General features: G+C 34.2%; 1 protein-coding gene across 2 annotated transcripts in view; it reads right to left on the bottom strand.

Annotated features, from left to right (window-relative positions):
- LOC149424299 (neural-cadherin-like) overlaps nucleotides 1–21,787 on the bottom strand; it is a 306,585-nt gene that overhangs the window by 193,995 nt on the left and 90,803 nt on the right. The window lies entirely within an intron of this gene.

Genomic DNA, 21,787 nt, shown 5'->3' with positions numbered 1-21,787 from the left:
TCGCTTCGGTTTAGAGCTCAGGGTCGCTGCAGAGGGGCTACAAAACAGAACTCTTTCGGCCGTTCTTGACGAACAAAATCCAATTTGTTTATCCAGTACCAACCTAGGGAAAATAGAAGTGAAACTGTGGGAGGAGAGTTCGGAGGAGAGGTATGAGGACTGTGGAGGCACCTTACGGAAGCAACGAACGTTCAATGATGATGACATCTATCTTCTCCTAAATACTTAGGTAGATATAAATGTATGTATATTTATATCTATAATTTTTTTAATTGCTTATTCTTCACCCAACGTAGATATTATGGTTGCATTTATAAAATGCAGAGGCCTCACATTTCCATTGGTGTAACATGTATGAACAATAGTTGAGACCAAAGATGGTGTAGTTTATTGTGGTCGACGTTTTTGACGAAAACACAAGCTTTTATTTTTTCTAGACGATGAATTAGTAACTTCCCAAGGGATTCCTTTAGAAAATTTTGAGATTTTAGTTATACGTTCATCAGAAATAATTAAAATAAATCACACGAAAATATCGATTATTATCGATAGAGGCTTGCTAGTGCAAAGTCGACCGTGGGTCCGTTTACACGATTTCATTACTTATGTCATTAAGACTTCCTCTTTATTTTATAGATTTGAAGAAATTCAACTGCAGATCTATCCAACACACCCGGGCCTCACGTCACATATTTTTGTGCACGACCGCTTCACTTACGTCGTTAAGATTCTGGATTTATTTTAAGGTATTGTCTTGTCTTAAGCATTCAGACTAGAGTGGTATTCAATGTTACCACGTAGTCGAATCTTGTTGTGTAAAATCTTTTTATTCTCCGAGAAATGCATCTCCCATCTTTCAGTCTGTGAGAAGAAATCCGAAAGGACAAGAAGCCATGAATAGTTGAGATTATAGCTACAAATCCAATAAGTTTTCGTGTGCACTCTTGGTCCACACAGCGGCACAATATTCAACAACGGGATAAGCATTTCCAATCCTAGCAATTCTCTTTGTGGATTGGGTTGCTACGCCAGTAAGTTCCATATAATTTCCTTATCGTGTAATCGTATTTTAACTCTCTTTGTTGGAATTAAAGAACTTATTGTATTTTATATTGTATTTTCACTCTGTCCACATGTAGGTATTTAATTCGGTAGGCGGGTATGAGTACCGCCACCCTGGAAACCAATTATTGTATGCTCAACACCTCTGCCATAGGTTACCCCAAGTGGTTTGCAACTTTTAGTAACTTAGCAGGGGTGCCGGGTTCATGGGGTGATGTTTGTCCAAGGCTTGGTGGTGGGTGCGTCGGCTCACCTGCTGCGTGGCGGGCCGGATTGTAAGATACCTACCGGTTGAGGGAGACCCTTTACAACCGGTTACTCCTATCCGGGGTGCTTGGTAGTGCAGATGCCCGACCCTCAGGCGACGGGCTGTGTGATGCCCCATCAACGAATGTAAAAACATCCGCCACTGCTGTTGTGCCAGTTCGTGACCGGAGAAGACCTAGCAGCAGTGTTTGGGGCGCATTGGGCAACCTGTCCAGCCGGACTCTCCCAGCCCTGGGTGGACTGGATTCATACATTTATCACTCTTGAAACACTAATCCCCAGCTTCCTACCCACCCCTTATACCATTTCCTTCACAAACCTTTCTTTCCTCTCCGTAACCTTAAAAAAGACCTGGTGATACCCAAACGGTTGCACTAGACATTTCCAATGCCTTTGACCGGACTTGGCACCGAGAAATTATCAACAAATTGCCTTGTTACGCTAATTATAGTACAGTTCATGATAGCTTTTTGTTCGACAAGCCTCCAAAAGATACACTAATTCGAACAACTCGGAGGCCATTGAAGCAGAGATTGGACGGTTACCTCTAGAGGGTTTACTCTTGGGATAGGAATAACCTAGTAGAATTTAATATTTAAAAGACTCAATAATATATGATTACGTCTAAAAGAGACCGAAATTACTATCTAGAACTTCCCAACATGTTTTCCATTGATATTCTTGGTGTAACTCTAAGTGACCAGCTCAAGCACGGAGGATTCATCGAAGCCAGAGTCAATTTTGCCTTAGATAAAGCTGGATGTAGTATACAGGTACAGGTCCCGCAGATAATTTAACAGTACAGGAGCTCCAAAATACCAGGAATAAATCCTTGAATTTGTGCAGAAATAAGCGGTCCGTATATATTTTCCCTATCTTAACAGACGGATTGCAATCTTTAGAGCACAGGCGTCAGGTAGGTATGCTGTCTTTATTCTACCGGTCTTACAATGGAAGATGCTGCAAAGAACAAGCGTTATCGACCCCTTCGGCACTGGTGCATAATTGGGCATCATTTGTACACGGTTGACATTTATCACATGAGAACGGGTTGCTTCTACGACTTGTTCTTGAGTTCGACAGCTCGGCTGTGGAAAGATTTATCTGACTCTGACTTTCCTCCCACCTACAACATGAGTCTCTTCAAGACATGTTCACTCCTTCTCTACTCGAAAAAAACCCTCCAAACAGCATCCCCGGAGATGACATAGGCCTTAAGGGAAATCATTTTCCTCAGGGCCTCCAGCAAAAAGGGCTCGTGGGAAATTATATTGTATGACTTTTCTTTGTAAAATTACAATACAGCGATTATGCACGATCGAGTCATGTGATAAAAAGTTTCCTTTCTATCCCTTTTTTCTAGCATCGCAAATCGAATGATAAACATATAATGGCTGCCCAGTGTCCAGTTACTGCTGCTCCGTCTTTGTCTATCGAAGAACATCTTTATAGAGAGTGATTACTGTTGAAATCCCCTAGGTATATTACAGAAATGGCAATGTCTAAGATGGGCTCTTTGCTTATTTGGGTGGTTCATGGAAGACATAGACGTTTAAACGAACGAAATAAGATATTGGATCCCTACGAAAAATGGCATACTGGATTTTCCCTTCTTATATGACAAGGTACAAGTTTACCAGGAACCTGTTATTGGAGCTAGTATCCTTCTTTTATATATTTAGTGTTTAGAGCTCACGGAAGATTAAGATTTGTCTTACGCCCTCGACATCGCGTTTTGTGAACATGTCCGCCCGGTATTGTGAACATATCCGCCCGGTGTTGTGAACATATCCACCCGATATTGTGAACATGTCCAGCCGGTATTGTGAACATGTTCGCCCGGTACGGCGGCATACTGTGGCTTGTGACTTAAACTACTACCAACAACATTACTGAACTAGGCTACTTGAACCAATATTGAATAAAAGTTGTTTTACGTTACATAGAATCTATATGTATAAATTCATTAGGAAAAACGATTGATTTATATTCTATTTGCACATTCATTTTCATCAGTTTTTCATTACTTTCACCATTCACTGAAAAATTCTAAAGCTTTTTGTCATGAAAATATAGTCCCATGCAATCGAAAAATGTTGTTTCAGTAAGCAAAAACCTTGATTTCTAAAGTATCGAAATCAATTTTTCGTTAGGCGTTATTAGAATTCATTTTACGTTACTTTCAGATATTTCCATTTCAGCCTAATGTTTATTTTAACCGATTTCCTTTAAAAGGGAATGCCGTTACGTTTTATCGGAATTAATGTTTTAAAATAAAAGCAGATAGATATTCGTGAAGTTTCAGCTTTTCAGAATTTCTCCATAATATTCAGCACAAATTGTTATTTAAATAGTTTGAAAGGCAAATAATTGTGACTTTTACAATATAGTAACATCTTTCGAGAAGAGTGTACCAATACATATAGGAATTGAACACTTGAAATTTGAAATCTAAATCTTTTTAACTATCAGTCGTTCTCCTCGCCCTCCCCTGTTGTCCATCGTTTAGTATTTTCGTTTGTTTTTGGCATCAAAATTGATTTGAATTTGATTCTGCCAAAATTTAAAGTTATATAACCTCTGAAGTTTTGAATAAACGTCTGTAGACTTTGACCTTTGAGAACAGTTAATTTTATATTCACATATACCTACAATTATCGTCATACACAAATAAATTGTTAAAACCACCTCGAATACATAATAAATGTAACATCATATTTATAGCTCCTAAGAATAGGATTTTTATAAACTATAATGAATAGTTTTGTTGCCATTTATGTAGAATAAAAAATACAAGTATAATATCCATTTATGTGATAAGCAATAAAGGCACTAAAGCGTTGTTAAGAACAAAATGTCTTTTATTCATAAAATAATTACAATGTTTCATCATCCTAAATCATACATAAGGCAAATTAAGGTTGCCAAGTCGTATAGGTATCCGCGGAAAAACATAAATCGTCTTACTAATTAGATTCTTATACGCCCGTTCAACATTGGTGTTGTAAAGACGGTATCAAGCCAGGTTTAAGATCGTTTTAATCAAACAAACGCTACGGTAATAAGTCAAATTTTTCACTGCTCTGACCTTACGCGCCGCGTAAAATTTACACGACGTTTTTTTTAGTAAGGCAATTAATGTTTAAATTTTTGAAAGCTTTGTTTTTATTTATTTACGAACGTCTTAAATGATCACGAAAGTGAAAGGTTTTCAGTAATTAAAGTAGGGAAGTAGCTTTACTATCCACTTCACCCGAGCTTACATGAACTGTTTTTTCTTTTTTGTTGGATAGTAAGAAATTATTTTTTCTTTCTTGTTGGATTTTTTCTTCGCGATATTAAAATTAATTTGTATTAAGTAAATAGTATAATGATTGTGTTCATACAATCAGGCAGAAAAACTGTGCAAATAAAGTCAACAGAACTCACCTTCCGTTCTTCTTCCAATTCATACAAACAAGTAGCTGTTTTGCTATATAGTAATGGTGACCGGATAAATCATCAAAATGATAATTCATCACATCTTCAAAAAGCTATATAAAGTCATGGAAAGTGATGAAACAAAAAATTTATTAACTGGGTTAAGTAGGTTAGGTTAGGTTAGGTTTAATTTTTTTTTCATCGTTTCTAATGACTTTATATCACTTTTTTAAGGTGTGTTGAATTGTGACTGTGTTGAGTTATCATGGAACCAGTGATTCTCGGTTACCTAGAATGGGGCATAAGACTTGTGCTAACATTCCTCATGCACGCTCATAACGTTGCGGGAGGCGCCTGTAGGTCATGAAGTGACTGCTCCAGATTGTCTTAGCTCGAATGATTGCAGGGTCATGGTCTATCCATTCTCTTGAAAGGAAAAAGAGGATAGGACGTTAAAAAATAAAAATAAAAATAGTATAGGCGGGGACCGACTGTCGATAATACGCGAATAAAACTTTTGGCTCGACTGTCAGAGGTACTGAACGCAACACTAAACCAATTTATTAATAAAAATATCCACTAGCCGACCGACGTTTTGCCAGGGATGTTATTGAAAAATAGAAGAAACTTTAGTGCTTGCGGAATGTAAGGCAATAAAGAGATTTCCATGTCATAAACAAGGGGGATAATTCCACGAAACAAGTCTTCTTAGTGTTTAGTTTTGTATGTTGTTTTGTTTTCCTCTATTATTTGAATTTGTTTTTTTTTGTTTATTCTCATGCAGTTCTAAGAAAACAGGTTCGTTCAACTGTTTTATTCAATCAGTTATTTGTAATTTTCTTCCTTGCTTAACATTATATTATAAAATACTAAGCCCTAATAACTTCCAGTAATAAATATATACTGTTACATTATTAAAAGGATATACCCCTGAGAGATTTACTAGTTTCATAACTGTGTTGAATCACTCGGAGTATTTAGCCATGGACGATTAATCATAAATTTAATATTTGATTTAGACACAAACAGTTACTCAAAGCAATTTATCGTTTCCAGATTCATCGGAATCCACAAATGAAATTGATCCAGCCACAACATTATATAAAATGTTGTATTGTAAAGACATTAATTTGTGAAAAATTGACACATTCATTTGTGAAGAAAATGGACGAATTAATTGTAATTATTCCTAAACGTTTGTAAATCTTTAAAGCCTAAAGTAAAACTAACATTGTCTGTAAAACTGCACATGAAAGAACGTCCCTATCCCCGTCAGAAAGTTTTTATTTCCGTAGTGAAGTGGTTAGAAAAGTGGTCAGTATTTTTCACTCATCCATTTGCAATGAATATGGCAAACGACAAAACCACTGGCTGTCAACTAAAGGGTTGCTATCATTAAAGCTATCCTTAAGTCAAATCTGATAAAATATTTATCGTGATCTGATTGCTGGTAACTGTTGCGTTTTCTTCTGTAGGCTACACATTTGCCCCGATGATGGACATTGCAGCGCTGTCCAAAACGTTATCAGCCATCAAAATCTCAAATCATAATTTAAATAAATATTATATAATTTCTTCAGCATTATATTCCGCTTTGATCTAACACCCCACCCTTACCGGCTTTAAGGCAATTTCAAAAATGTTTGTAGTAAATATTTTCGCTTTCAAACTTTAAAAGTATTCTAAACCCATTGTTAACATGGGTAAGTTCCGAAAATTTGCTCCCATTATTACAGTTCCATAAAATCGCAAATATGTACGTTCATTTAAATCATCTATCTTTAAAAAATATGAAAAAACTGACGTCTTAAGTTACATATAAGACGTAAAAAATCCGAAATTCCGAAATTATTTAAATTTCTCTGTCACAAAACTAATCATGAAAATCATAAAAGTTTTAATTCCATTTCACAATGAATTCATTTGAGAAGATAAACATGAATGAATCTTATGATATACATACATTATAAACTATCTAAAACATTGAATAAACGTCCCAAACAGATAACGTTTCCACGGGCTTTTGCGAGGCATTCGACAAGGTATTACTCAAAAATATATGTCTGGTAATACTGGTTCAAAAGTTATATGTCACGGAGAGAGATTTTAGTTCAAATTTGGATTACATTTCAAAGCAATTTGAGGGTTCCAGTTTCCAGGTCCTTAAGGTTCTGACTTGGGACCTGTATTATTTTTAATATTTATCATTGATATCGTAACAATATATAAAGAAGTTAAGATACTCTTATTTGCCGATAACCTTAAGATTTTCAAAACATCTTCTCCATCAATGATTGACATATTCTTCAATCTAATCTGTATCTCGTACACGAGTGGTATAATTACAATGAATTATTTTTAAATGCAGAAAAGTCATGCCAGAAAGGATCTCACAGGAGCAATAATACGTCAAAGTATCAAAATATGTTTACACATCTGAGACCGAAATTACGTCAAAAAAATCTTCCCAGAAATAAACAATAAAATGTCCTACATCGGTCCAATAATAACTAAATAGTTGATACGCTTGGGTATGGGCTTGAGTAGGCTTTGGGTAGAGGGGAGTCTGAAAAACCTATTCATGAGACGCCTAGTAAAAGCTAGATAGTTTTAGTAAAAACATTATTTTTTACAGCATAATTCATTTGCCATTTTCAAGAGAATTTGGTTTCTTAGAACAAGTAATCCGTCTAACTAGGAACTAATATTGACCTGAAAAGACATAATAATACTTGTACATATTTAATTAAAATAAATTTATACGTGATAGTGAAAAATTGTTGCTTTAGATTGAAAAATTATGAAGACTAATATCAGGGTACTGTAACCTCTGGTTCTACTTTTGTATACATCCTCACGTTTTAGACAAGACTTTTTACACTGTAACTAGAAAAAACTAATGATATTGTTTGAATTGTGTATTTTATCAAAACCATGTTCGGAAATCATAACACTCACATAACAATTACATCCACTATGTATGTTGTTTTACAACCTGTCATTACGTTATTCAAGTGTAGCTAATTTAAATGTATGTACCTTCCGTTCTCTTTGTTGATTTATACTTTTTTCAATTCGTATTATACTATGCTTTGTACGGCTTTATTATTTGAAAATCGTCTGTACATAAATGTAATACAAATACTTTAAAGCACTTCAGCTAAATTAAGACAATTCAACACAAATTTGAAGGATCTGTAATTTGAAATTAAACAAACCCGTTGAATAATTTAATTATAATATATTATTTTAATTGATTTAACCGATTTATCTAGCAGACGAACCGACTGAGTGATCGACTTGGAACATTTATTCAAATTAGTTCTTCGATGGATGCACTTGACTTTTGACAAAGCTGATAACATTCCATGTACCGAATCATAACACAAAATTTTCACAGTTGTTCTTTGTTGATTCATCGAAAACAAACTATTTCATTAATTACCCAGTCCAAATACGCTTAGAACTAGATTAAATTCCCTTGAGATTTTCATTTCTTGCGTATCATTATGACGGGCTCCGTGGTCAAGGGGTAAGGCTCTCGACTAACAAGCTGGAGGTTACGGGTTTAAATCCTGGGATGCGCAAGTAAATTTTATTTGATTAATTTATGTTATTTCACAAAAGTTTAATTAAAATAACATATAGTATTTTTACGGCACGTTCGTATGGAAGATACTCTCAGTATCGCTCTGGTGTGAGACCACCAATCAGAATTGAAACGTTGTTTGAATTGACTTGGGCCGTGTTTTGTGATCATATCTGAATAGCCAGGGACTTCCCCACCTTTACTCTTCCCCGTATCCTCCCCTTACCACTACCTACAGCCTCACAACATACAACTAATTGAAATATAAAACAGAAATTTAAAAAATATTCTGTCACTAATGTACTATTGTAGCTATTTATATTTTATGTGACACTTCACAAGAGAGCCCCTGCTTGTTCAGTGTAAAGATAAGGAACAATAACGCCACCCGGTTGGGCGGCGTTGTGAGGTGGGTTAAGGTAGACGCTTCATGAAGGGATTTATTAATGCGAGTCTCGAAGAGGCCCGGATTTTAATAAGTAGGAAGAAAATATGCTTATTACTATTTTTCTTTTATTATTTTTACTATAATGTCTAAGACAATAGAAATCCACGCTAGTAGCTGGGAATATATTTACTCTTTAATTTTTTATGTGTTATGGAAATTTTATACAGCTAACATAATAAAGACATGGTTTTTTTATGAAAAAGCCCCAAGGACGTACATAAATAAATTCACTCAAATAAAATTCCGATTATACTTCTAATAAGGAGTTCGACGGAGATTTCTAAGCAATATCAAAATAAGTAATATTTACTCTCTTCTGTACTTACTCATCTTTATTAAAACAATAACTTATCGATGAAAATAAAATAATCTAAATCAAAATATTTATGAAGTCCTCCTGCCGATTTATAAAACCTTCTCACTTTGATTTATTTAGCATTAATGAAAATAAGGAATTAAATCGCCCCCAGCTACGTCCGAAAGTTAACAAGCCGGATGTTCTACTTTTAAGAATTCAAAAAATACACACAAAAGGAAAACTAAATTAGCTGATAATTAAAAAAAAATCCCCTTTGATCTAATTTCTTTGTTTTTCTTTTTCGTTTTTGCCATCGGCATTGACGATTTTTTTTAAAGAAAATAGTAAATTTCATGTTTTTTATGGTTTTGGATGGAAAAGTAGAACATAATTTTAAGAAGTTAAATGAGAAAAGACAAACTCTTGATCGCTTTACGGTAAATTCATAAAAAAGCCTGTTTTAATTAGAATCATAACAATTCTTTGTCTTAAAACGGTTCCCCATTATTTTTTAAAATCGAAATTCTATGAATGTAGAATTTGGGTTAATAATATTTTTTTGTATACACAAGGATTTTTTTTCGATAAACATCGTCAAATTTTTCTTTATCACCCTATAGAAGATGTTTATTTCAATATTAGCAAGTTTATTATTAAATAGCGAGTACTTCATATCTGTGAGATACAACCGCTGGATGGAGTCTTCATAAAAGCGGACGAAGCCGTTATTTGATTCTCTGAAATATTAATTTGAAATGTAGGGTGGACAAATGTGCATTTTTATAATTTCTGAATGTGATATCGCAAAGTTTCTCAACTACCCGGAGACAGCGATGCCAAATATTCTGAAATACTGTAATGGTAAAGCAAATGAAGGAGAAATAGAAATAGTTGTGTAGTACATTTCGTGACGTAGCGCCAGGTCAATCAATATAAATAAATTGAAGATGAAGTCTACAAAACATGAAGATGGGGAAATCAAAAAACAAAGTCAACAGATATGAAGATGAGGAAATCATAAATATTTTGATTTAACACCAAAACAATAATCTATTTAGGAATCCCTGGTGAGGAGGGATGTGAATACACTGTGTATATAGTAGTTATTTTCCCTTTTTTCATCCATTTCCTTAATAAAAAAATAAAAAAATATTACAATTTTATGTTTAAATATTGTCAAGTAACGATTAGATACTGAATTATGGTTTCCCACCAGGGTGAGAGGTTCTAATTTATACTATATTCTAATTACATAAAAACTATAAAATACTCTTCCATTTAATACTCATACTTAAACATAACTCTTGTTAATGCCCACGACCTCCAATATTGGTTCCATGGCCAAGAAGCCCAGCGCTATAACTCCCGGAGGTCTTCAAAATCAAAAGTTACCCTAATAAAACATTGCTGGTATCAATGGTAGTTAACGAAACCCAAGCGTAATAACATGGAAGAATTTTTTTCATCAATAATACATTAAAGTTTTAAAAATCTTATAATAAATACTTGGCTCCAACTCAACAAAATAACTTTTCTACTTGATTGTTGAAATTGTTGAGTTCAACAATCCATTGAAGTGGCGTAATGACTAAGAAACCCGTCAATAAGTTTTGAATGTCACGAAAGAATATAATATTTTTAATTTTAAACTCATAATGTTATCTCTTAAAAATAGTCATCGTTTTGTGTCATCTTATAATAATACCCTGCCACAGAAAAACTCGCTTTAGGCAAGTTGTTAACTAAAAGCCCAAAGTATCATTTTGTTCTTTACTGACCTCCATTTTCCGTCCCTATTATCTTGTAATGCTCTCCTGAACACAAAACCCGGAGTTAAAGATATGCAATGATACCACCAAATCAGGCGGAAATTGGTTTTTCAGCATCACTTACTTTCATAATAAAAAAGGGTATTACGTAAATAAAATATACTTTGTATTATGGTAACAATCGTCTAACCTAAGCCCTAAAAATACATATTGTTAAAACATACCGAATATTCAGTGATGTTGTTATTTTTTTCTACCATTATCAAACATAATATTATCGAAGAAAGCAAACACTTTGTGGCTTGACATTATACAAAATGAAACAAACACTTAGTTTTAAACCACTTTAATTTCGAGTTATATTAGTCGACCGGTTTCGATTGGACTCAATCTTCATCAGGACAATAAAATATAATACTAAATTATAATACAGAGTAAGGTATAAGGTAAACATAAAAGAAAGAGAAAGTATGTAGTAGAGGGAGAGAACATCAGAGACTGGTTGGTGGAGGGGATGGGGAAGGGATAGGGGGAGGGGTTGGGGGAGGACCAAAGGAAGGGTGGGGGTTATGGGTTAGGTTGGAGCAAGGAAACAACTTTAAAATCGGGCTGTTGGTTAATTCTATCTGTTTATTTAAAATTTGGGAATTATTTTTTTTCGTTGATTTAGAGATTTCCAAAGCTTCTAAGTTATTCAGGCATAATATTCTTAGGATGGTTTTCATCGTATATTTTGTAAAGATTTACGATCCATTTCGTAACATCATACTCGAACAGTTTTTTAATTTTTTTTAGATGTAGCATAAAAACTTATTATAATTATATGCTTGTGATTACTACCTAAAATAGATTATTGAGAATTGATAACCGATTGAGAATGATTTGTTATTTTTGACATGATTTTCGTATCCCATACGATTTATTTTTATTCATTAGCTCAAAATACAGGCAAAACCACGATAATTTTCAAAATAGAGTATATTTAATATATGTTACAAACTGTGTGATCAGTTGTCAAATGGTTCTGTTACCGAATTTTACATTTCTTGTGGCATAATTTTGTTCACAAACTGTCAACGAATATTGAATTAGTGGAACAATCTTAAGCATACCATGAATAATATGAAAAAAAACGTATAATTATTTCAAAATAGGAAAAGGTGTTTTTTTAGTTTCTTTCTTTATTTTTTTAATAGATATGTAATAGAATGTTAAGAGATTGGAGATTGTGAACTATAAATATAAATATCTTCTTTTATGCGAAATGCTCTTTATACAAAAAGAACATTGACTTTAAATTCAGTAAATTTAAACGATTCCACCACTTCATGGAAAACAAGAATCTAGTAAATCAAAAAAAAAAAACAAAATATGTGAAACTTGAAGATGGTTTTTATAATGATAATTCGTCAACCTCTCAGTTGTACACATGAAAGGGGATAAAGCAAGTAGGTAGTAATATCTAATAGGTATATATAAGGTGGAGAAAAAGTAATCACCCTATTGGAAAACGCTATAACTTTTGCAAATGGAGCTAAATGTTAATTCTGTATTACATTTGTGAAGTAAACAAACGCAGAATACAAATCAAAAAGACATAAATCGGTTTACTCCGCAAGAAATAATTGTTTCCATTTTTTTGCGCAACAATTCGTCGGTTGTGTTGGCGCAGCGTGAATTTTGTTGCAGATTTCCTGGTTGTCCCACACCAACTGGACAAATACTGCGGCGTTTGGCCACTTGCCTTGAAGATACTGAAAACACACGAGATGTTCCCAATGCTGGCCGCACCCGGAACAGCCGTTCTGCTGAGAACATCGCTGCTGTTGCCCAAGATGTCGAAGATGAGCCCGGAACATCGACCAGACGACGTGCCACTCAATTGGGCATTAGCCGGCGATCCCTACGCAGAACTTTGGTGAAAGATTTGAAGATGTTCCTTTACAAAGTGCAGGCAGTGCATCAGCTGTTATCTGTTGACTGCCAAACGCGTATAACCTACGCTCAAGCCATCCTGAATATCAACGAAGAGGTGGACGATTTTTCATCGAAAATTATCATGAGCGATGAAGCTCATTTACATCTTAGCGGTTACGTGAATAAACAAAAAAATCATTTCTGGGGCACCGAAAATCCGTGTATCACCCACAAAGAGCCATTACACACGCTCAAAGTTATTGCGTGGTGTGCTGTTTACGCTGGAGGAGTCATTGGGCCATTTTTTATAAGAACGCCGCGGGCCAAACGACGACTGTGGACAGCGCGCGCTACAAAGCCATGATTACCGAATTTTTTTTTCCTCCTTTGGATGAATTGGGACTGGAGAATATGTGGTTCTAACAGGACGGTGCAACGGCGCACACTGCTCGAGCCACAACCAATATTTTGAAGAAAGCATTTCCGGGTCGCCTAATTTTTCGTTTTGGTGATTTGCACTAACCGGCCAGATCACCCGATTTAACCGTTACAGACTTCTTTTTATGGGCTTTTTTGAAGTCGCGGGTTTACGTCAACAAGCCTCAGACTCTTGAAGCCCTTAAACCTATAAGCCTAATCTATTTTATAGGTACATAAAGTTTTAACATACGTCTCAGAGGCGTACACATGTAAATGACAGCCAGTAGGCCAAGATATACCTATTTGAACCCTATTTTTCGATGGAAAGTTAAGGTTGGTATGTGAACTAATAATAAAACACAGTTTTATCAATGAAAACTACTATCACAGGTATTAATTACAACGAATCAAAAGATTATGATTATATTAAAACAAAAAAATCATCTTCTTAAAAATCATCTTGAACAAATGTTTTTTTAAATAATTATATATTTATTTTTTCGGAATAACTTAATTGATTTTTTTAAGATTAATTTCTTATTCTTAGGGCAAACATTAAAGAATCATGCTTTTAATTACAAGCTATAATTTTAGAGCAATCTACACAGACATCAACTTTGTGCTAAAAAAATACTTACTTTTTGCACTTACAGCACACTAATTATGACATTCTCTTTTTTTAACAGCAAAAAGCGCAGTATTTACGTTTTTTGGGCTCTGATTCTCCTGCCGGAAGTTTATTACCTGAATCAGTAGGTTTTGCGAAAATTTGGCTTGTATTTTTAAGTCAGAGCTTCAAGTCTGAATCCAAGGCTTGACTGAATATGTGCTAAGTTGTTCAATAAATTCTCTTTTGTTTAAGAGTTTATTTGATCATGTTGTGGTCATAAATTGCAGCAGAATCAGCAAAAGCCATGTTTAAAATGCCATAGAAAACAGCCATTGACCATCTATAAGTTTTGCGGCTGCACGACATTGAGGCGCACATTTAATCAAAAGAATCTACTCCTCGTTTTGTTTGTTTCTAGAAATGAATCATGTCTGGTTTGCCACTTGAATTATTAATTATTGGATTTTCATCACAACAAGATAAAAGGGAAACCATATTTGCAAGTTTTGGCTTGTACGATAGAAGTGTAAGAGGGCCATCAAAACCAAACGTAAAACTGCCAACAGGTCGAGATCTCGAGTTCTTACATTTTTTGTGCATCTCCTGCTTATTTGATCGAATAGTGCCCACTAGATTTAATCTGTTATTTGAGCTGGTCCTTGGGAGGTGCGGACTTTATTCATAGCTGAAATTCTGTGAGATGATTGACCCTTGCTGACCAAACATCCCGCGTCCATTCTTACCGCGAAGAGTATTTCCAGTAATACGATAAATACGCACTGAGTTGGCAAATTGAGAAGCATCAGCAGAATCAGATGCTGGGTCAGCTTTTGAAATTTTGAGTCGGCTTCTTCAGTGGGAGCAGATTCTTGTAAAGGGAAAGCCTCTTCAGTTACATTGTTATTCTCATCTTCGCTTTGAATGTCGTCTAAAATGGCTGTCCTCGTCTTCAGGAGCTGATTTTCCGAGAGAAAAACTATCTTTTTGGTCTAAGATTTTCAAAAAATCGTTACTGTTTAATATGTTAGACCATGACATATTGGTATCTGAAACAATGCCAAAATAAACATAAAATGGACGAAAAATTAACGTAAGTAAAAACAAATAATCTTAGTTAAAAGTTACACAAAGCCTAAACATACGTCTCGCAGGCGTACTATACCTAAAAAACTCAAAAATGGCTGGACTTACCTTAGTGATACAGGTACCATCGGTGAGCTCCCGTCGGCCACTGGGTTGGTTAAAGAGCACGAGGCGCTAACTTCATCCGTTAGAAAGGGAAATAGAATTTACGATTGTGTGTACGCCTCGCAGGCGTAGATAAGGCTTCTAGGCTTAAAGAGAATATTCGCCAGGAATGCGAAAACCTGTCGCCTGAAGTTTTGGCAAGAGTGATGGTCATCAACTCGAGCGGCGGCCACTTGGCCGATATCATTTTCTCGACTTGATGGAATAAATTCTAATGGATTAAATAAACAAATTTCACAAGCAATACAAAAGTTTATCATAAAAAAATTACAGCAAAAGAACATCGGGTGATTACTTTTGCCCCATCTCGTATAAAGCAGGACTAGCTTTGACTGACCTAAAAAAATTCAAAAAAATTTTAAAAATCTTTTAATAAAATTTCAATAATCATTAAATTATTTTCAGCCCTATGTTATTATTTCAAATTAAGATGTAGAAGAATAGATATATATTTAATTGTAAAAAGTAAGACTCCAATTTTTCCTCGATAATTTTCAAATTACAATAATAAAAGTGATGAAACGTGTTAATTAATACTCGTGCGAACTTGGTTAGGAGGGTAAAACTAGCATAATTTATCTCATCTCTTTTGTAAGCAGATCCATATTGTGTATTGAATTGGGTAATTATTAATTAAGATTTTGTTGATAACGGCTAATGTTAGGTAATAAAGTTGTTGCCGCTTGGGTACCGCCTAGAGGGCGCTATTAAGCGAATATTTAAGGTTATGACCAATTTCAGTCGTGAGACTTGCCATCCACCCTCGTGTTTTCATTTTACTTTGGAAATACTTAGGATTATCCACTCTTCTATGGTTTCCCACCCCCTGAGTGAAATAGCGAACCCGAAGAGAGCTTAGTTCTGGGATTAAAAAGACCTGGCACAGTTAAAACGTCAGTTTAAATCCTATGGGTACGTGGGGCACAATTCCAGCTGCCCCAGACTAGAGGAGGCCCCAAAAGTGTATCTTAATTTTTTTCTAGCATATTTTTGGCTTTAAATAAGGGGCCCTAACTTAGTGCAGGGGCCCCAAGCTAAAGGAGATTCTGGAGGAATTTTTCTTCTTTATATACTCTAGCCACCCCCCTTCCGATACGAAAATGAGGGCCCTCCAAACTCAGTGTGCCCAAGGGCCCCCTCAAGACTTAACACGGCCCTGGGTGCCCCTTTATATAAGCATTGTATTCAATACTTATGAGTTTAATGTCGTCAATAAAACTTTCACGAGTATTATAATACATGTATATAAAAAAATGTATCCAGATATAAATTATGATAACTTAATTTAAATAATTTAGTTGACATGTTTTTCTAACCCGTTACGCAAAAAACTGTGAGTAAAAAGAGTAAAAACTCTTGAATGGTGAGCTGCGGTATCGCGAAATTTCAAATAGTTGTAGTCGTTGACTTTAAAGGTCAAAGAGGTTAACGCGTTTAATTTTTAATCGAGTTGTTGTTTCCATCACGAGCCAATAAATATCAATTTTAAGAAATGGAGCTAATACTGTTTGTGTTGAGACAGAATTACATTTAATTAAAAAAAAGTTTTTATTTTATTCATGTACAAAATATTACAGCATTAAAGATTATATCATGACAACGATTATTGTGAATAAACCGTTGAAACAATTATGTATGCAGTCCCCAATACAATGTAAACTCATTTTAGGTTATAAAGAATATCCGTAGAATTTTTCTTCTATCGTATTCAGATTTGCTCTCCCAGGCGAATTCAGATACAAATATGAATGACTCGCTCGACAATATGAGTTTATATAGTTTATATATATGAGTTTATATTTCAATATAAGTTTTGGCGACGTCCCCGGACTCCAGCTCAAATACTGTTGATTTATGCAAAAATACAAATAAATAAAAATAACACTTTCTTTCAATAATCGTAAATTCACTTTGTGGCGTCATTTTAATCTGTTTAAAATTAACACCTAGTCTAAACAACTATTAAATCAAACTAATTGACATGTTTCGAATCCAACGATCATCAATCGGGATAAACTTATACTAGAGAGACTAAGTTTGTTAGAAAAAACGTTAATAAATTGTGTGGCGGTCCTTGCATATTCTTACCACCGCGGGGACCGCACGTTTTTAAATTATTATATTTTTTTAAATATTTAGATTCATCATAACAAATTATGAGGTTTAAGAAAAATTCATAATATTTTTCTTAGTCCTCCTTACTAAGGGTTCCTGTGCTGAAGCGGACGAGATTTTAATTAAATACTGATTGTTGCTCTTATAGTATTTTTAACAAAATGTTGTAATTTTCATTTTTAAGCCAATTTTGGTTTGTCTTTTTAATCATTTATATTATCCTCGTTCTTTATTACTGGTGGAAGTGAAGCAAGTGAGCTTGATGGAGAAGTTGGATCATAGACATTAAACATATTAGACGAGCCAATCAGGGAAAGTAGAACAAACTAACTCGCGCGGAGCGCGGGAGGCGGCGTGACCTTCCCACTTTCGGTGATTTGTCAATAAATTAATCTTACAGTATATAGGCAACTCGCAATGTAATATCACTATTCGGTCCTCGAAAATAAAATCTGCTTACGAATTACTAGTCCTTTTTATAATGGAGCGCAAATTACTGGCTACATACATAAAAAACTTGAGTACATAATATCGCAAATCGAGTAAACAAAAGTTCGGGCTTTTTTCGAATATTTAATATTTTGATTTATTCTATTTAGTTATTCTATCAAAGTGTTATAATTTAGCCACCTCACTCAATGTTGGCGTCGCTACGCCAGGGGATTCGTAGAACGAAAATTCTGATCCTGCTCAGAAAAGTCCTACAATGGATAGCGCTGCAAACCTTTACCTTACGTAAGTAGCGCGTAGTTTCTTTATCCAAAAACAATTTTAAATTGGGTATATTCATTGTATCATTCTGGGTAACTCCGGTTCCTTTGTTTTTATTTGTGTACATTTTTAATAAAAACATTATTTGTGTACATATTTAGTATGTTTAGGACTACAAAAGATTAGAAGATTTCCTTTTTGGCGTCCTTTTGTAGGAGTTTTATGATGGTCTCCACATATAGTATCCTTTTGAGTTTTATACGATTAATGGCTGCAGATCTACATTCTATCATTCTAATACCTGTACCATTTTTGAGACTTGAATGGCATGGCGAGTGGTAAACCTTTTTAAATCGTCTTGGCGTAACATATTTCTAATGTGTATTTTGTAAGTTATTTAGTTAGTGATGACAAGGCCCTGAAGTGTTTGTTCAATTTTTTAAGTTTTTTTTAGAAAGGAGAAAAAATGAGAAAAAGATGCATCCTAGCAGCGCTGTTTTATTATAATTCGCGTAAATCTTAAGGAATATTTACAGTCGATGAATAACGATAGAAAAACATGCCTTCTCAAAATAATATTATTTTAAGTTTTTCTGCGAATTACTTTACACATTTTTAAACGAAACAATGAAAGTATTATATAAAGGTCTCAGCACGAGTAAGCCACTCAGTGAGGCCAACATTACTGGATAACTATGAAATGTAAAACATATTATACCAAAATAAAAATAAAGTATAAATTAATATAACGTTTTGATTTCACTTGAATACGCGTTCAAGTAAGACAACACAAAACGATAAATTGAAGAACATCAAATACTTCTGTTAAGTTTCTTTTCGTGTTTTATCCTCATCGTAACGTGGCATGAAAAATAGTTTATCCGATCCAAACAAATTCAACCGGGAAGTCTTAAAGCTGAAACAGTAAATTTTCTACCTACATAAAAGTCGTCCATGTCAACTGAAATTTATCTGTTCTCCATGAATCAGATTTAAAACAAAAGTCTCTGAAGCCCCTTTCACATTATATTTTATTTTATCTTCTTCGTCATAAATCTATAATTACTTAGATTGACATGTCTGCTGAAAAATATCATAATGGCATCGGTCCAGAAAATTAATAAAAGCATATCAGATGCCGATTAATTGGTATTTAGGGGAAGCTTACCGTCATTATACTCGCAATTCCGATCTAACTAATTCTGATTCTAATTGCCACCTGACGGTTTCTAAAAGCCAATCAATGAGTCAAGCTTTGAGGCTGTTTAACAGTGAAGAGGCGCTATTATTATTATCAGTATCTGGGCCGTGCCGGAGACCATGGGATATTAGATCAATAACAAGTTGGGTTACCCAGACGACCCGGCGCGACTTTAATATTAAATTTGTAATATAATATACAATGGATGATACCCGTTTAGTGCGGTCCCACGTCGTTAGAGTGTACCCTAATATGCCGATAGCGCGCCCGACTGATATAATGCTTTTTTGAGAACCAATAAATATGTTGGTATTATGTGCCACATAAAATCTGTAACAAATTATAAGCCAAAACAAACCGGCCAAGCAATACTTAACGGATAATGCTGATTTACGATCGAATTATATAAATGTATTTTACCACACACTGATCTCTTTTATCCTTTCCTAATGCTTTTATTTTCAAAGCGGACGTTACAAATAATACCATTTTGGAGATGGAAAACCAAATTTAGTACGGTAGGTAACAACAGATTTTTATGTTTTTTAAATACGTTCGGAATATACACCTGCCTTCAAATACTGATTCCTTTAACTAAAATGTAAATATATTATATATATTAAATAAAATATATTAATTAAAAATATATTTAATAAAAGGTTCCCGTGAGCACTTAGGTCATCGTCCCATTGTGATATCTCCCATTTTATCTCATTCCTTTAACAGTAACCCGGTCCCTTTTATAAAGTTCACCAGGGTTGTCATTGGATATGTGGCTATATCTTCTGTTTTTACATTATATATAATAAATTAAGATATATATTTGACTGTTTTTTTGTTGCGTTTATTTGGCATTTGTGTGGTTTTACAAAGATAACATTAATTTAAAATACGGTGATGTCTTATCTGCGTCAGGAATTGTTCTTTGCTTATTTTGTTACTCCCATTTCGCCTTTGCACTGCAAATGATCATGGGGGGAATTTGAGTGTGTTAAACCCTTTGTTTAATGGCCCCTAAGTATGTGATTGATGCTCTTATGGTATTAAAGGAAAGAAGAAAGAAGATAATCTTAGAATACGAACCGGGTAATTATGATTTATTTGATATGATTGGAAGAAGAGGGAAAATAAAGACATAGGAAAATGGATGGCCAATTCTAAGGAGTGCTTTGAAATCGTCATTTTATAACCTCTCAACCGATCTTTTTTTATACCCTTAAAGTGAATACACATTAAGATAAATTTATTGAAGCAAGAAGAAATTCTCTTTAAATAAACACAATAGTCATAATAGTTATAATATATAGTTATTATAAAAAAATCAATATTAATACATTAAGATCACGTTTCACTGTGTTCGTACGCGCTAATCTCCGAAACCACCCAAACCGATTTAAATGAAATTTTGTGAATGGGTATGGTTTCAGCTTGAAATATATGATAGCTTTAGACTCGATAGGTGGCGCTAGATGGTGACGAGATCTAAAAAGATTCATCATCCAAAAACACATACAATCACAAATTTTCAAATTTTTGCATAGAAGGCGGTCTGTTACAGGACAAAACGTTATATCATAAAATCCATTCCAAATGGTTGAGTTAAATTCTAACTGGTTTCTAATCTTAACATATAAAAATATTGCGTGCTTAGGTTTGTACTAGCAAAATTCGAAAAGTAGTCCAATACCGCTGAAATTTTTAAAGTTTGTTGTCATTAGTTCAAGGAGTGTTTAAATAAGTTTAAACGGTGGAATATGTCTTTATCAATATCTCTGTACCGTAATAAGATACGGAGTGGAATTAAAGTCTATTTCATAGTGGTATACAGTAGTGAATGATGGAAGAAGTCGGAGGCGCCGGGGAACCACTAGTCTACCTATATAATTATAGTAAATAGGTAGTTAACGTAAGGTATCTATGTTCTTTTTAATTTAAAAATTTGGATATTGGTTTCTTGAATGAATGAATAAATAAATCAATGTATGAATTAAATGCAATCTTGGAAGTTAAATTTATAAATACATTTTAAGTTTTAAAATACATTAAAAGCCAGTCCCCGGGGAGGAAGGTTCAATCCTTGATTAAATTGTCACTTTGTATAATGTTCTCTCTGACAATATAGAAAGAGTTCAGCACGAATTTCTAAGGTACGTAAATTTTAAGCTCAAAATTCCAATTGAATATATTCGTTATGTAAGTTTCATGAATCTTATAATAACACTGTCTGACAGGAGAATTATTTCATACCTGGTTGTGTTACAGGGAGTCATTAACAACTTAATTGACAGTCCTGCCATCGTTGCCACTGTTAAATTCCATGTGCCGAATAGGAAAACAAGACAAAATGTAACATTCTTCTGCAATACATACACAACCAACTATCAGACACTCGCACTAACCAAGAGGATGCATGATCTGGGTAACAAGTTTGGGGTACTATTGATATATTTATTGACTCCATTTATAGAACTATGCGTAATCTATATCAGCACTTTATTGAATCCTACAAATAAAAGTAGTACAAATTATTTTATGTTACTGTTACATGTTTTACTAATATTTTTTCATTTGCAGTTTAAAAGTTTACTGTTATGTGATGCTTTAGAATTTTTTTGTATAATTTTCGATAGCTCACTAGGCATATTCTGTTCTTAAAATCCATGTAAAAGCCCGGCTGGGCGTAAGACCAAATAAACAAAATCCTCAGTCAAA

This window comes from Hesperophylax consimilis, chromosome 4 (genome assembly GCF_061612785.1).
Source record: "Hesperophylax consimilis isolate HC1 chromosome 4, BYU_Hcon_1.0, whole genome shotgun sequence".
NCBI lineage: Eukaryota > Metazoa > Arthropoda > Insecta > Trichoptera > Limnephilidae > Hesperophylax > Hesperophylax consimilis.
Note: the sequence above shows the minus strand (reverse complement) of the source record. Positions and strands in the feature narration are given on the sequence as shown.